This window comes from Falco punctatus (genome assembly GCF_963210335.1).
Source record: "Falco punctatus genome assembly, chromosome: 6".
Taxonomy (NCBI): domain Eukaryota; kingdom Metazoa; phylum Chordata; class Aves; order Falconiformes; family Falconidae; genus Falco; species Falco punctatus.
The window spans coordinates 16,365,070-16,382,208 of record NC_137585.1 but is presented as its reverse complement, the minus strand read 5'-3'; the positions used below and the strand labels follow the sequence as shown (position 1 = coordinate 16,382,208).

At 42.1% G+C, this 17,139-nt stretch overlaps 1 protein-coding gene across 4 annotated transcripts in view; it reads right to left on the bottom strand.

Moving 5' to 3' along the window:
• The window catches only part of PACSIN2 (protein kinase C and casein kinase substrate in neurons 2), a 64,202-nt gene extending 49,436 nt beyond the window's left edge, over positions 1 to 14,766 (bottom strand). For 3 of the 4 annotated variants that reach the window (XM_080392830.1, XM_080392833.1, XM_080392834.1), the window contains exon 1: positions 14,614 to 14,766. The gene's annotated coding sequence lies outside the window, so the exon portion shown is untranslated. Of the gene's footprint in view, positions 1 to 5,455; positions 5,562 to 14,613 lie in introns of all 4 variants that reach the window. The other variant, XM_080392831.1, reaches the window with a different exon arrangement.
• Between the last annotated feature and the right edge of the window lie 2,373 nt (positions 14,767 to 17,139).

Below are 17,139 nucleotides of genomic sequence, written 5' to 3'. Positions count from 1 at the left end.
AAATTATGTTCAACTAACACCTTCAAACCAATGGCTTACCTTTTCCCCTCATAACTGCTGCAAGGAAATTGAATATTCAGTATGTTTCATAGGAAGAGAAACAGTTTCATTACCTCGTTTACATTTCCCACACTATCTTAAAAAGCCTGTAGCCATAATTCCAACCCAAACAAAGGAAACAAAGGCAGCTAATGTTTACTGATGCCTTCAGGGACTGGTAACGCTTCAGCATTGGAAATCAGATAATCAATGAGCTAGTCAACTGTTTGTTAGACACAGGACAGTGTTTTCAACAGGAAAGAAATCCCTTTCCTTTCAGCTTCCCAGAAAATAAAGGTAAGATCTACTCACATTTTTAATGCTGTATTTTAATGGAAGTCAATGCAATAATTTGTTAGATTGGCAAAAGATGAGGATTATAGTGAGGGTCACAGGGATCCTGAAAACAAGATCAAGTCCTTGGAGCTGATGAGGCTGGACTACCCCATGTCAAGTAGGTCTTCAAAGCCACACTTTGGTACAGTAATCAGGCCCCATAAGAAATACTTCCGCTAAGTATCTGTCGATTCATAATAGTCACAAAATCACAGAACAGGACAGGTTAGAAGGGAACTCACAAGATCAGCTAGTCTAACCTTTTGTGGGAACGGCAGCCTGGATGAGATTATCTAGCATCCTGTCCAGTCACATCTTGAACATCTCCAGTGAGGGAGACTCTACAATCTGTATCTATCAATTCACAAGACATCTTCAATCATTCAGCTCCCAAAGGGCAAGAACACGAACACCAGAGCACCATTCTCACAGCCAGTTACATTTCATTTCCTTGTTTACCTCCTGCAGACACAGACACAATTGTAGTACATTTTTATTTTTTTCTTATGCTGAAGTAGAAGGCAACACAGTTGAATCTTGCCACCAAAGCCCTTAACTAATCCTATGAACTACAAATTCTAATATCTGAAGAAAAGTCTAATGGTAACATAATATTTTTCTGGTACAACACAGAAAATTTAAGCTATACCTATTTCATGTAATGATACAGGTTTCCATTATAGTCCATCTTGCACAACATAAATCACAAATACACAAGTAATAATAGCTTGAAAGAATGCTCATTTGGTACACACATACTCAACAACATAGTCTTTGTCCTGGGCTTGTTACATCCCAGTATAACGATCCAATTCTTATGATATGAATATACTTTTATTGTAACATCCCCTGGCACTAGGCTTGTTCTCTTTATTACTGCCCCCCTCAGTATTTGCATTGTCAGCTCATATTACCCTCACACAATTATTAAATATTCAATTATCCGAGCTTGTGCTTAATGCTGCTTTGAGAGCACAGGCAATCCAACATTACAATTCTTCACACAAATCACAAGAATGTGCAGAGTCAGTAATGATCAATGCCCAACTACATTCCCCAAAAAAGATAAAATTCTAAATCCAAAATATTTGTCTTACATTTCTACCACCAGCATCTAAAACTCCTTTGAAAGGAAGGCAACTATTCTTTCAGAAATGTTTGTGTGCTTATTTTTATACAAACTGAAGAATTCAAGTGACAATAAACCAGTCTAAGTCTAGTCAATATTTGTTAGAATATAGTATCCACCTATAGTTCAGCTTTGAGAGCTTTTTGCAAAGGAAGCTACAGTAATTGACACAAAAATCTTCTGTTGGCCTTCACTCTGAGGCTCTGAATAACAAACCCTGGTACTAACTGGAACAATTTAGAATTGCAATGTAAGAAGTGTTATGTGATACCAGAAGAGTCCTAAGGGTTTTTCTAAGTTCTCCCTGGTTGCTTATATGAGAATACATGAACTATATCCCTACAGCACTCATCAAATAAATAAGTTTCTAAAGATAGCTTTTTCAACCTAAAATACTGCAGCATCAAAGAAGGCCATTCAAACGTGTTTAGTGCTGACTCACAGCTTTGACTAAGTCCTAGCAAAATTAACATTGAAATTTGTTTTACTAACTCCACATGATTCCAATTGAGACTTAAGTCAAAATGCAACACTGTCCATTTTCTAGTGTCTGGGTAAGGTAAGACTCAGGAGAAGCTAGCACCAAAGTAAGTAGGATAGGTAGAAAGGTGGGAAAAAAGTCATAATAACGTCACTGACACAAACTAATCAGAATGCAATGCTATAGAAAGGTTTCTTTTAGCTACGTGAAAAACTTCTGGCTCAAGGTCAAAGATATGCAAGTACAAATCCAGCACTTTTGTCTGTAAGTTAAAGGCACTGGAAGCTTACGCAAATTCTGAAAATCTCTAAACTCATCTTTTACAGTCCTCTAGTTTGGGTTTTTCAACAGTAATATTCCAAGAATTTATTTAACAATTTCAGGATCTGGATGCAAGTTACCATCTGAATTCATTCAGCTTAGCACAGATGACCAGTAATTCTACAGCAAGTTTAAAATCCTAAACAAAATCAGAACCAATCCAGCAACAAGTTTTTAAGTAGGTAACTTCCCACTTAAATATTGAAGCAAGTTTCAGTAGGCTAGCTTTAGACAAAACTTTAGGGTGTTCCATTTTCTTTTTATGCATTTGACATATGTATGCCAAATCTCTACTTGTACTTGTCTTTCATGCAAGATAATGATTTATTTTTTTTCTTAAAAGAGGAAAACATTCATAAAGAGAGTTAGCCAATAGGAAACGATTTAAAAATGTCTTTTTAAGCCTATGTAGTTAGATTTCCAGCATCCCTTTCAGTATGCACAGCTACATAAAGCAGTTAAGCACTTGGAAATGGGCAATGGCAAAACGCAGGGAAGACGTGACTTGCATTCCTTACTCTTTTAGGGCAGATACTATAGCCAGACTGAGATTTTTCGCAGTACTCCAAATTTAAAACTTGCCCGCTGGCTCTGATGTAAATGCCTAGGTGCAATATGCTATTCTTTGTACATTCCAATAATTCTCATGAGCCAACACAGCTGCCTAACTAGAGAAAGTAGCTCAGATTTAATTCATTCTGGAAGACAGACCCATGCTCTGAAGAACAATGCAGAGATTCCTGGAGGACTGTAATTATTTTAAAACACACATCCTCTTATTTATTATATAAATGAACAGGACAGGCAACAATTAACCCACAACAGGTATGAGGTAGTGCTCCCTGTTTAGAAATTTTAGACTACTGCTAAGTAACAGCTATAGCTTTACTACTACTTGTATTTGAGGGGATGAGTCAACCACAACCTTATTCACACACATACCAAACCATCAGGAGCCCCACATAAGTGTCTAATACTAAAAAAAGAAACAACCCAAAAAAGCCACCACACAACCAACGCCAACACAAAAAAAAACAAAACAAAAACTGGGAGAGCTATCACAACAGTGAAAGCAATTTAACAACAGCTCTAAGTTTTACATTGCTGACTTCTCCCCATTTGCAGCGCTAAATGCTGCCCAAGTCAATTGCTGTTACATTGTGAAGTGTTTCAAAACATCTTTTTTTTCTGAAATGAGATTATAACTTTGCTCTCTTAACTGTTCACTGCAATAAAAATTGAAGGATTCATGTGATACATTTTTCCTTGACAAATTCAAAACACATTTTTAGAGAAGCAAGTTTGTAAAATCTTCAGCTTTAAAAAGTCAATTTGCTCAACTTTTCACAGTATTTTTCCTACCTAATAAACTGCGTTCTAGTGAATATGCTACCCAAATCAAATACTTTACAGAAGCCTGAAAATTAAAAATCTCATAGAAACTCTATAAACTTCAGGTTTTGTTTTCACTATTAACGTTATTCACCACTCAGAAAAATAATCTCACTAGACATCAATCATACCAGGACAGCATTATTCATTCAAAAAGTGTAGTATTTTATCCATATGTATGAAAGTACATAAACACTGCAAATGCAAAAATACATAGAATTGCACAACCAACATTCCTTTAGATGTACCTGAAAACATCAAAACTTGTTCAACTCTTACATATTTCCCTGATATGCAGTAAGATCTCTTGGAAACAGCATAAAAACTCTTAACGCTATTAGCATAAAACTAGTGATTTTGTTCAGCAATATATTGATAGGCATTACATGCTAAATTTAGCACAGTTTGTCCTTAAGTACGTAAGTGTTTCTGCAATACCTAATAACACATAGAAGCAAAGGTGCCTCCTATGTAGTCTCTTCTGCAAGAAAGGGGAGGAAGGAAAATGGGCAGAAATATCAAAGATCTTCAATTGCAGTTTTATTTTTTCCACAGGGCTACTAAAAAAACCCAGCTAACTGGATTTTTGGAGGAAGTGAGACTACATCACATTTTATTAGACCGATCAAAATCTAAAGCAAAGGAGCTATAGGTAGTCTTGCATAACCTAAAATAAATCCACAGTTCATGTATATTTGTTTTATCTATTTGCATGTGTCAGTTACTGAACTGCTTGTTACTGACTTGACAACGATTAAAATTGCACAGCACAGATTTTATTCATGATACTCAACCAACTCACAGGATTTACATTCTACAAGAAACTATGTAATAGCCTGATCTAAACCAAGTGCTAAAAATATAGTAATTAGATACAGGCTAGACCCACATATTGTTCTTTGATGCAGATATACTACAAGCCAAAGCAGAAGCAGCTGCTTATATGCTATTTTGGACAAAGGATTTATTAACCAAATTCAAACCTCATTTCATATCAGTTCTAAGGTTCACATACACATCCTTTGAAATTATGGACTGTCCTTTCATCTCAAATTTGTGTTCAGGAACAGAAATAATGGATTTAGTCCTACTTCAATGAACAGACAAGACGTTCATGATATCAAGTGAATGAACTTTCATCTTTCCCAGTGCTGAGAACAACTAAACAAAAGCTCAAAGTGTTCTGCAATACTGCTCAGTTTGCTTGCTTGGAAAGATGTTCTCTGCTAGCCAATCTGTGCACCTGCTTCAAGAAAACATCAGGTGGAACAGCACTTGCTGAGAATAACCAAGACAGCAGACTGGGCAGTCCCACAGAACAAAAGTAACAGGAGGATCAAACTAATTCTATTCAATTTTTTTTTTCCCTCCCACAAAAATAAGAACAAAAAAACTAAAAAAAAAAAAAAACCAACCCAAAACCCAAACAGCTTACAATAAGGCAGGGAAGCACTTTTTCCAGTATAGAAAACAAGAGAGTTGGCATGGGGTTTTGTGTATACCTTGATTTTTCCCTTGTTTTAAACAAACAAAAAAATTCTTAAAAAAAAAATTATTCTTGCCACAAGATTGAACCAATTTTGGAAATTAAGTATTGAGCTGGAATTCAAAGCTAGTTCTTCAAAACCTGATTTAACAATCAAGTATTAACAGATTAAATCTTCTGCTTGAAGTTTCAAAAAATTATTTAGCATTCGCTTTTTTAAAAAAATACATATATTCTTATATAATGAAATATTTATATCAGCGTGACTTACAAGTGAGTATTCTAGAAGTCAAAAGGCAAAGACTTTTGGCTCCTTTCTACCTGGAACTTGTTCAAATTGGAGAAGTACTTCAATTCTGTCTTCTGGTCCTTCCACACTAAAATATTTTAAGCAAAAAATCAAGAAAAAATAGCAAGTTTATCTTTAAGTTTATTAATTCAGGATAATTTGATACTTATTACCTGTTCAGCCGTGCATTTGAAATTGGTAAAAATCAAGAAACCCAAGTTTAAGCTCATCTTCAATTCCCTTAATTGTAACAGTTTAAGTGTACAGCCTCTAGGCAATGTATTAAATCTCTCTCAGGTGTATTTCAGCAGCTCACACTGCACAGCTTCAGCTGCTAGGATGTTGCATTTATATGCACTCCATTTTCCATACTTCATTACATCCTGACCATCTTTGGCATACATGGGATTATAAAAGCACTTACAGAAAGACTTGTTTACATTCAACATTCACCTTACAGCTCAACTTTATAGAAATTATTAACTGTCCTGCTCATCTCAATACCTAGCCTGATCACTTTATTATGGTATGAATTTGTTCTGCTGACACAGATTTACCTAGTTTTCACTCACATCCCCAGGCATTCCTCCTGACCCATCCTTATGCCTTTGATTCTATTTCGGAAGCCAGATACTAAGCTTTACCCAGCTGAAAGTTACCAAAACCAAAAAATTTCTTGCTGGACCAGGGAAGCAACTCTGGTCACAGTCACATAAACAGAGCCAACACAGAGCATGTAGCAAGAACAAACAGCTGGGCACCAGGGAAAGAACCTGATTTCCTGTTGCAGCAGCAGCACAGGCTGTCACTGGTTTTGAAGTTATTTGCCTTATCACTCTGAGGAGAAGTGGCAACAAGCTTCTGAGCTAGTTTAATGAGTTACAAGATGTTATGCTCACAAAGTGAGTAAGCAAGTAAACATACAACACAAGATACTTTTCAGAAAGTCTAAGACCCCGAAAGACAGGCAAAAAGATGATTTCATTGTTTACGTGTATGTGGTAAGCACACAAGTAAGAGATTAGATTTTTTGCATTTGGGAACATAAATCAAGCCCATTTAATATCACTGAAACCTCACTGTACAAGTCACACGATTGAACAGTTTGTAAGTAGTTATAATGTAGGTAGAGAGGATAAGTAGTCCCGAAAGGACTGGTGACACTTCTGCGTAATATTCATTACTAGTTTGAATTATTACCAACTTTAAGGAACACTAACACTGCACAGACATTCTGGAACATCTTCCAATAGCTCATGCACCACATGGGCACCAACTGCTGTCTAGCAGAGACCACTAAAGCACTGAACAACACAGCACAGTCAGCTGCTTCTGCAATGAGCTGCTGTGTGAAGAGCACCTTTGGGCCCACTGACTTACATTCCATGTTTCACTTTCCCAATTCTTTAACACACATTATAGGTGACAATGTCCTAACTCAAAGAGCATGTTGCATTCAACACGAAGGAACTCCACGTATGCCATACCTCAAAAGAGAATGGATGACAGAAGTAAGAGAAGTGTAGCAGTCCTGAGTTGACTCAGACCATTTCCAGCTTCAACTGAGTACACTCAAGATTTGGCAATCCAATAAAATAATATTACTTTATCATGCAAGAATCACTGGGAATCAATCACACAGATTTTTTTAATAGCTGTGCCCAGGGCTGCATCAGAAGAAAAAACACATTAGCTACAGAAATAGCTGTATGTGAAGTGGGAAAGAGGGGAAGTTCATAGTTACAAATGTAAAGAAAGCTAGGAATAACGAAAGACAGCAGAAAGAACACAGAAACGGGTGTAGTGGTAGACCTCAAATATATTTAAAGCTCCTTTATTGTCCTTATAATAACAAACTTAGCAACAGTGCTATCATTCATAAGGTATGATACACTTTAATGGAGTTAACAGTGGCAGATGATCTATGAATGCTGACAAAAGATCATACCTGAGTGATGATTATTAGCCATCAAATTAGAAGTCAAAAGGGCTTATGAGTGCAAACAAGCATGTCCAAATTAGGTTTTGTTCAAGAATTTTAAAACACAAGTTGGGAGGTTCTAAGTCATGAACTTTTAAGAAGTTCTGAATAATGGGCAAGTTCCAGAAAGCTAGAGAAAACCTGCTATCACATATGCATTTTAAAAGGGTTAAAGCATTTAAAAGGTTAGTTTACCAAAGAAAGTAAATTAAAATGGAACAAGTAAGATTCCATTTGGGCATAAAAAGTTGATAATTATTATTACATAGGTAAAAAGAAAAATCAATGCAACCAGCTTAACAGCATCCTTTTTATGAGGTCACTGTCCTGAGTGATAACAACTATGCTGAAGACCTAAGTTTCAACACAGCTTTCAACTTACTATGACAAGGTATTTGGATTAAGAAAGAGAATGATACATGCTCAATCTGATATTACATTTATTTCAAGCTCTCAAAATACAGAGTCAAGAAATATTACAAAGCAGGATGTGTCCACCAAGCTACAACTAAGCCATTTACCATTATTATCAGTGACCTCAAAAAAGATCAGGAATCATGACTGAGCTACTGCACAGCCAATTTAAGAAAAAGCCTGAGGAAACAGTAAATAACAGAGAATCCAGTGCTGATAAACCTATTTGGATTGTTTGCCAAAATAGGCACAAGCTAAAGACGCTAATTTGGAATTCACACTGGGCTGCACCAAACCAAAGTTAATTATTCCTATCTCGTGAAGATAGCCCAATATATTAAGTTTGAAGAATACTGAAATGGAGAGGAATACTCAGTTGAATGTGCTCCATGAATTGCAGGATATAAACAAAGTACTATGAGGTAGGCAGCTATAAGGATCTATCAGAAAGAGTAGCGTGTTAAAAGACGGCAGGACTAATTAGCCAGCTAGGCAACTAACAGGGTTGTGGTGGACTCTACATCCATTCTTTCTAAACAGGAAGTTTTCTTTGTGGCTATATCAGATTCTAACAGGTATTCGTTCACAGAAATCCTATGGTTTGTCTCTTTCAGGTAAGACCAGATGATTACAAATGGCTCCTTTCTGTATTAAAAATCTATTAATCATTCTTTTGCATTTGTACTATGTACTATTAGCAACTGGATAATCAAACTAATTTAACATTTTAAGAGTAGTAGCAATTAAAATCTGTTTGCATGAAAGATCATCTCTTTACATGTCTATAGAATGTCAGTGCACAATCCACTGATTAAAAACTGCCTATTCATTAAAGCTATCTCTAAAACACACTCCTGAGGATGTATCCAAAATTACAAAAAAAAAAAAGGTAAGAAAGAATAGGAAGTAAATTCCAAATTTGCAATTAAGTTTACATATCCTGGAGACAACATGAGCAGGGTACATCTCATTACACCTTAAAAAAACACCTGCGTCAAATCATTGCATGCATTAAACCAAAAGGCATGACTTCTGGTATAATACACTGTTAGGCCATGTATTTATTTGGTTTGCATGGCAAGGTTTTGGTAGCCAGGAGGAGTGCTACAGGGGTGGATTCTGTGAGAAGCTGGTAGAAGATTCCCCCATGTCCGATGGAGCCAATGTCAGCTGGCTCCAAGATGGACCCACCACTGGCCAAGGGTGAGCCTGTCAGCAACAGTAGCAGCGCCTCTCTCATATTTAAGAAGGGGGGAAAAACTGCTGTGCAACAGCAGTTGAGACAGAGAAGTGAGAACATGCATGAGCAACAGCCCTGCAGACACCCAGGTCGATGCAGGAGGAGGGAGAGGAGGTGGTCCAGGCTCCGAAGCAAAGATTCCCCTGTAGCCCATGGAGGCTAACAGTGGAGCAGTTATCCACCTGCAGCCCATGGAGGACTCCACACCAGAGCAGGTGGATGCCCGAAGGAGGCTGTGACCTCATGGGAAGCCCACGCTGGAGCAGGCTCCTCACAGGACCTGTGGACCCATGGAGAGAGGGGCCCGTGCTGGAGCAGGTTTGCTGGCAGGACTTGTGACTCCATGGGGGACCCACATTGGGGCAGCCTGTTCCTGAAGGACAGCATCCCATGGAAGGGGCCCACGCTGGAGCAGTTTGTGAAGAACTGCAGCCTGTGGGAAGGACTCACGCTGGCAAAGTTCATGGAGAACTGTCTCCTGTGGGAGGGAGCCCACACTGGAGCAGGGGAAGGGTGTGAGGAATCTTCCCCCTGATGAGGAAGGAGTGGCACAGACAAATGCAGAGACAACAGTGTGATGAACTGACTGCAACCCCCATTTGATGTCCCCCTGCCGCTCAGAGCTCAGTCAATACACACCTTTTGTTGTTACAATCACCAGCTGGAAATGCATCAGGCTGATATGTGGGGGAGATTAACTTACTATCACACATAAAAATCAGATTTATGAGTCTTATTTGTGCTACTCATGTACAAAGACAATAATAAGACAGAAAGAATATCACACTTCTGCAAAAAGATACTTCACAATGAGGATTACAAGAAGAGTCTTTCAGTTTTAGTATTAGTAAACAACCCACTACTTCATAATCAAAAGCTAAGAGGTTGCAAGTACATCACAATTCTGTGATACATCATAAATCACAACAGGCATGAGAAGATATTTAAAACACATATTTGTCAACTCCTCTGAGTTCACAGAGTCACTTAAAACCTGTGTGGCACCCATTCTCCGGGCAACTACTATGTCGTATCTGTAAATTTATGTCAAAAGATTACATCAAATCCACCCTTTTTCATTTCAGTAAAACTGTCGGAAAAAATATATTTAATAATATGATTTGACAGACTGTTCTTATCCTCACTATTTTCGCTGTTGTATTGTAGTCTGGTTTGTTATTCCACTGGTCTAAAGTACATGATAAAAGGCAAAGAAGTTTGTTTAGAATCTTTAGTCTGTAGATGCCTTGGAATTAATTCTTAGCTTACAGCAGAGTCCTAAACAACACAAGCAAAAAGGGTTAGTAATATGCATTGGCCCAAAAACAAACAATGGAAAATACATGTTTGCAACACTGTCAAAATATTTACAACGTGTTGTGTAAGTCAGAACAGTTTTTAAATATTTGCATATTCTAAGAAGTTGAACCAAACTACACCACTCAAAGCCTTTGACACATTTTCTTTTTGCTTCAGAGCTCATTACTGTCCAGAGTTGCAATACCCATGCTAGCTCTATCCCTATTTGCTAATTAGGGCTGGGTACCTTCTCAAATATTGACACATCCTGTCCACCAAGATTCACAGGACTCTACCAATGCACACCAGTTCACAGTGGCCCAAGCAGAATCACTCATACTCCAAGGAGCACGTATCAAGGTAGACTCTAGACAAAAAACATTACAGAAATTTTGACTGTTCCCTTCCCCCAAGGCAAGGTACCTTGCAGGATAGCACATAAAGGAACAACATTCAAGTCTCATGACAAATTCAACCATGACTGTAGGCTGTAAACCAACCCCAGGATACAACAGCCTTTTTACTACCAACTACAGGTTATTCTTCCCAACCCCAGTGAGCCAACCAGCCAGGTAACATTCACATTAAGGACACCATTCTATTCAACCACAGACTCGGAACACTTAGTAGCTTGGTTTATCTCAGTACAGTTACATCACTGTTATTTCCTGCTTTCTTCCTTTTCATGTCCTGAGAACAATTCATCATCACATTAAGTCAAGCCAAAAATCGGTAACTAGGTTTATTTGAAAGGAACAACATCACTTCTTGAAGTTTTATGGATTAAGAAAATTTGAATTAAATCCTATGTTACAAAAAAAGTTCTTCATCTCACAGACTAGTCTTCAATTCAAGCACTAGAGACTCCACTCTAGGTCTCAGGCAATGAGGAAGTCATTCAATCTTAGAATTTCTTTTAAAAAGCAGAGACCCCAAGAACCAACAAAACCCTACTTGCAATGTATTAGTTTACATGCATGTTTAAACAAATTTATTTTTAAAAAACCTTCAATCTGCATCTACCGTTCTCCTGTCTTACCATATGAGAAGATGCAACTTTTTCTGGGACCTGCTGCTCCCACATAGAGAAAACTGTGCATGGTCTCAGAAGCAGAAAGCTACCTTTTAGCTAATTTGTATTACTCCCACAGATTCATACAAGCACAGGCAATTCTTAGCTAGCAGCACCACTAAGCATTTTATCCTTTGCCAAAATCAGAAGTCTCTTGTCCTGCATTTACAGGCTACCAGTTCAAGTCACAGTAACCTTTAGGCTCATTTTAACCACAATCAGGGAAGCACAGACCCGTCATAAGGACATGAGTAGCTCAGCTCTACAGAAGGAAAAGGTACGCAATAAGCTAAATAAGCAGAATGCAAGAACAAAATTTCTCATGCCTAACACTAAATCACCCAAACACATCACCTGGTAAAAATCACAGGTTCAGAATTGTTTTTCAAACTGATTTTCAGACCAACATTCAAGTGCCCCAACACAACAATAAAAAGCAGACATCCACCCGTTAGAAAAATGTATCATCTAGGTATTTTCTATAAGTATTACTTACAAACATTCATAGATCAAAATGTTGCACAGAGTATCACTGCAAAGTCAGAAAGCCATATTAGTATAATGGTATTTCAAATACTAAAGGAATATAAGAAAAAAATAGAAACATACAATACACACTACAAAGTAAAATGAAGGTTTTGTTGCAGAGGCGACTTGTGGATTACAGAAACTTTCACAAACCTGTGACAGTTAAAAAAAAAAAGTTAAAGAACACTTAAGACCATCCACAAAGATGCACACAGCTAACAGCAAGTCCAGCAATCATAAATGCTATCTAATTTGTCACCTCAATATTAAACTACTGCATCTGCTTGCAGTACAGTCTTCAAAATTTAAAAAAAAAAATCAGTAAAAAAAATACTCCAAAACAGTTTTGCCCATCAACCATTGATAAATTATTTCATCGCTAATTACAACTGTGCTATGTATCATCCTTTTAACACTGATATTGTTGCTTGATGTGTGGTATGCAGTTTAACATCCAGGGCCATTTTTAACTTTTATTCTAATATGGCACTGCACAACACTCAGACCCTGAGCCAAAGAAACCAACTCTAGAACTGTAAACTATGTACACAAGGGGAGTCTGGGGCACTTGAACACTGAACAGCCACGCCAAGGTTAACACTACAGAGGATGAGGTAGCCCCTGCACTCTGCTCCTGCTTACCATACCTAAGCTGTGGTATAGTATGAGCAAAGATCTCTAAAATGATGCTGCATCATGCTAATCAGACATGCCCCGTGTACTAATACACAGTACTGTTTAATCTGATTCAGCCATAATTGGCAGAATATAACTCTACCATCTTTGAAGGCAAACTGCAAGTTTGACAAAATATAATTTCAGGCAGGTACTACCCTGCAGTGCTAATACCCTTACTAGTTAAAAACACAATTAAGAAGTCTTGCCCATCTGAAATACAGTTAGCTAACTTAGTCACCTCTCACCTTTAAGCAGAAATACAAGTCTTTCCCCTGTTGCCCCCCACCCAACCCAAGAAAGCAATGAACCAGTATTTTTCTGTTGGTCTCATCACAGCCATACAAGAATGATCTTTCTGTTGCACTAAAATCAGAATGAAAACTTAGCTGCTTACATAACGCAGTCTTCACTATGACTATTATAATAACGCACTGTTAATGTTTTTACCTTTCCAAAGTTGTGGAAAGGTTTTGTCTTTAGAGAAGGGCTGAACAAACTCTGGAATTAAATCCAAATTAGCAGAAGGGCGAAAATCCCCCCTACAGCAAGAGAAAACAGCTTTATGGCAAGCTTTCAAGCAGTCTGTTGTGAGGTGGTCGAGTGCAACGCAAGAAAACAAGTGTCTAGCACATCTGAAGGCTCGTTTTTTTACCCCAGTGTGGGTCACATAAAAATGATCAAACTTACTGAAATAAGTACAGGAAATGTGAGCAGTGGTGTACTTGTTTTAAATTGTCTTAACTAACCTACAGTTTTGATCAAGAATGGCTACCAAGAAAACTGAACATTTAAACGGTAAGATTACATTTAGTTTTCAAGCGTTTGGTTTACAAATGCCAGCATATGCCACTCACACCTTTCTGGCTTCCTTTACTGCCAGGGCAAAAGGATGGAGGAGGCTCAGACGACCGAGTCTATCAGCTACTGAGTCACTCCAACCAGGGACTGCCAGGCAGCTGGGAAAGATGGGTACTGCGAGCCAGGCAGACACTAAATACCCCGTCCTCCTCCAACCAGGTAGCTTCGATGCACATAAAGAGACTTCTGTCCCTCACACTGCCGCTCCAGCCTGGGAGGTGAGGAGACTTGCCGCGAGCCAAAAAAGGGAAAGTCAGGAGAGAAGGCGGCAATGGCAGGACCAAGAAGCCCGACTGAGCTGGGTCACTGCCCGTCCTCGGGAGGCTGCGAGCCGGCTAAACCGCCCCCTCCCCGGCAGTAACACCCCCTCCCCACCGCACCAGCATCGCTACCTGCCGCCACCCAGGCCGGCCAGATCTCAAAGCCGGGAGGAAAACCGCAATCGCTCGCCTTCAGGTCTCCCTCCTCGCCCCCTTTCCCTCCCTGCCCAAAACCAAAGCCGTCACCACCCCCGAGCGGGTCACTAAACTTCCCCGAGCAGCCAGCTCTCCCCTCCTACAGGAACCGAGCCTCCCGCAGCCAGTGTCGTCATCCCCCGCCAGCCCCGGCCCTGCCCTTCCCCGCCGGGCGCCGTGCAAGGAGAGCTTCACCTTCCCCGCGCCCGCCGGGCCGGGCGGCACCGCAGCACAGCGGGGGGCGGCAGGCCCGCGCCCCGGCCCCCGCTCCCAGCCCTCCGCCCGCCGCCCCTCCGCGCCGCCGCCGCGCCTCGGCGCTGTCACGCCCGCCCGCCGCCTCACCGCTGGGGCACCGAGCCCCACCGGCACCCAACGGGGCCCGCACGGCACGGCACGGCACCCGCCCCGCCCCGCGCGGCCTGACCCCGCCACGGGGCACGGGCAGCGCCGGCCCAGGCGCGACGGCTGGAACAGCCGCGCTCCCCGCGCCCGCCGGTGGGACCCCGCCGCCCGCCGTTCAGCGCCGCCCCCCCCCCCAAACTAAAAAGGCTCCGACGGGGATCTCAGCCCCGGCCTCCACCTCAAGCCTCTCCCTGGGGGTAGGGCCGCCCTCACCTGAAGTGCCGGGGAGCGCCCGTCTCCTGTGCCCGCCGGCAGCGAAGGAGAGAGGGGGCTGATGAGACGGCGAGAGAGCGCGGAGGAACGCGAGCCGAGCCCAGCGCCCCGCTCGCCACCGCACCGACTGCCGCCCTCCCGCCTCCCCCGCCCCTCCCATTGGCGGACGCCCAGCCGCCTCCCGATTGGGAGAAGGCGAAGACCAGGCTCCCGCCCCTCCGCCTCCCATTGGCTCTCCGCCACTGCCAGTTAACGCAGCTTCCTAGTCCAGGGCTGGAAGGGGCGGCGGGGGCAAAGGTAGCTGGTGGGTGGCGGGGGCGCGGGGCGGTGTTGCCCGTCGGAGGCCGTTAGCGCCGCGCGTCTGCCCGCGGCAGAGCCCCGGTTCGGGGGGCTTCGGCCCCTGCGGCGCGCCGGGGCCAGCGACTACCCCCCCGCGGCTGCCCCGCCCGGCCTGCCCAGGGACCAGCCGCCGTGTGCGGGGTCGGAACCGCTGACAGGAACGCGGCGGGGCGCGACGTGAATGAAAACATCGCATCTACGTCCCGCTTCCACTGCGGGGGGCCGTGACGGAGCAGAGGGTTTTGTTCCCCGCAGCGCGCTTTGGCGGGGCAGAGGGACCCCGAAAAGCCAGAGGGGCTCTGCGCGCCCGGCGGCAGCGAGGGGCCGGGTGCCCCCGCGGGTCCCGCCGCCGTTCGGCGTCGCCCCGGCCGCAGCCGCGCCGGGCTGGGGGCGCCGCGGGGCCCGCGGGCTCGGCTGCCAGCGGCGCTGCACACGGGCGGCTCAAGGGCAGCGGCACCTCTGCAGCCGCACTGCTGCGGTGGTTAAACCTCCGTGCGCCGTACCGGAGCGGTTTCGGGCAGAACTGGCCCCCAGCCCTCGCCTGTCTTTCAGACTTATTTGTTTTAGGCGTAGGATCGTTTCAGGTTCCCAGCAGCAGCCATCTCGGTAACCTTACTTGGTCCCTTCAAGCCTTTGCCTCGTCCCCTACCAATGTCAGCATTTCCCTCCCCAGCTGCTCGCCGGCCTCCAGCGTTGTCCCGGCGGACAGCCCGGTTAGAGGGCAGCGGGAGCTCTGGATTGCTGGATCGGGCTGCGGAGCAATCCCGAGCAGAACTTTCCTCTTGGCCACGTTTCTTATGCAAGCCTGCGTATCACCGGGAGAGACGCCAAGTTTTCCTGTGCTCCATCGCTAAGTGCGTGACTCATTAACTTAAGGAGTTTTAAGTTCGCTGGGAATTCAGATTAGTTCTGTAGGACTGGAAGCCCGTAGCACTGGGGTGAATTTTACTTTCTGAAGAAACGGCCTTAAAAAATTGATTTGAATTAATTGCAGTTAACATTACTGGGAAATTTGGTCAGGTTGATAAGCTTCCTCAGATGGAATGTGATTTCTCCCTTCCCTAATCTCCTTCTCTCTCCTGTCTTGAAAGTTAAAAGTTCACGTTTGAGAGGAGAAATGTTGAAATGTATTGTTTCTTCTCTCACTTCTGACCACAGATGTGCTTTAGTTTTCCACACAGTCTGTCTCATTAAGTAGGAGATCAGGCTTTGCACAAACCAGCTCTCTTTACAGGAGATTACAAGTGATATATATAATTGTAAATACAGCTCTTTCTGTATGGACACGAATCAAACTTCCGTTTTGCCTAGAGCATTGTCAGCGCTGGAAATCCTCCCTGCCAGAACACTTAGACTTTCTTCAACCTCAACATCAAAACAGTCATTCTTCTCTTTGTATGGTCAAATAATGCTCAAACTTGTTCAAAGATTGAAGAAACAGAACAGGAATTCAGTGTAAGTCAGCGCTCCCTGGTAGAACGAAGTTCATACTGTGATGAACGGGAGTTCCGTTTTTGTTGAGGACAGAAGTTCAACCTACAGCCGGTGGTGAACTGACACAAAAAAAAAAAAAAAAAAAAAGCCCAACTATTCCACACAGTGTTGATTGGATACGTCCTTGTGCCCCAAAAATCACTTCACTGTGCACAAAAATGGTGCCAATCACATACATGCTACCACCTGTGAAAATCAGGGCTCACATTCTTGTATTAGGCCAGTATGGGGGCAATGACTGTAAACAAAGCAAGAGATGTGCGGTCACGCCCACAGTCTGGTTGCAAAAACTATTGGTCTTTTAATAATAAGGAAGATAGTGCCTTATTCTTTAAGCTATTCCTATGCATGGACTTCGCTGGGCCCTGTTCTGCTTGCATATTTTATATATATTAATTATAGTGTGTTTGTGTATACATTGTATACCTTTTACTACTATATTTACATAAATTTTACCATATTTACATATCTATATTTACTATACTATATAATTTTTTAAATATATATACACACACACATATAAGTACAGTAAATTTAGCCCTTGTGTCATAGCACAAAGGCAGTGGTGGTGTTCTGGGAGTCCTCTTCGTATGGAACTTGAACTGGTTCTGCCCTTCCAAGGGGATGGAGAGTGATCAGAAATGAGCAATTTACACAGCATTTTGGTACTAACAACTGGATTCAGATTTTAAT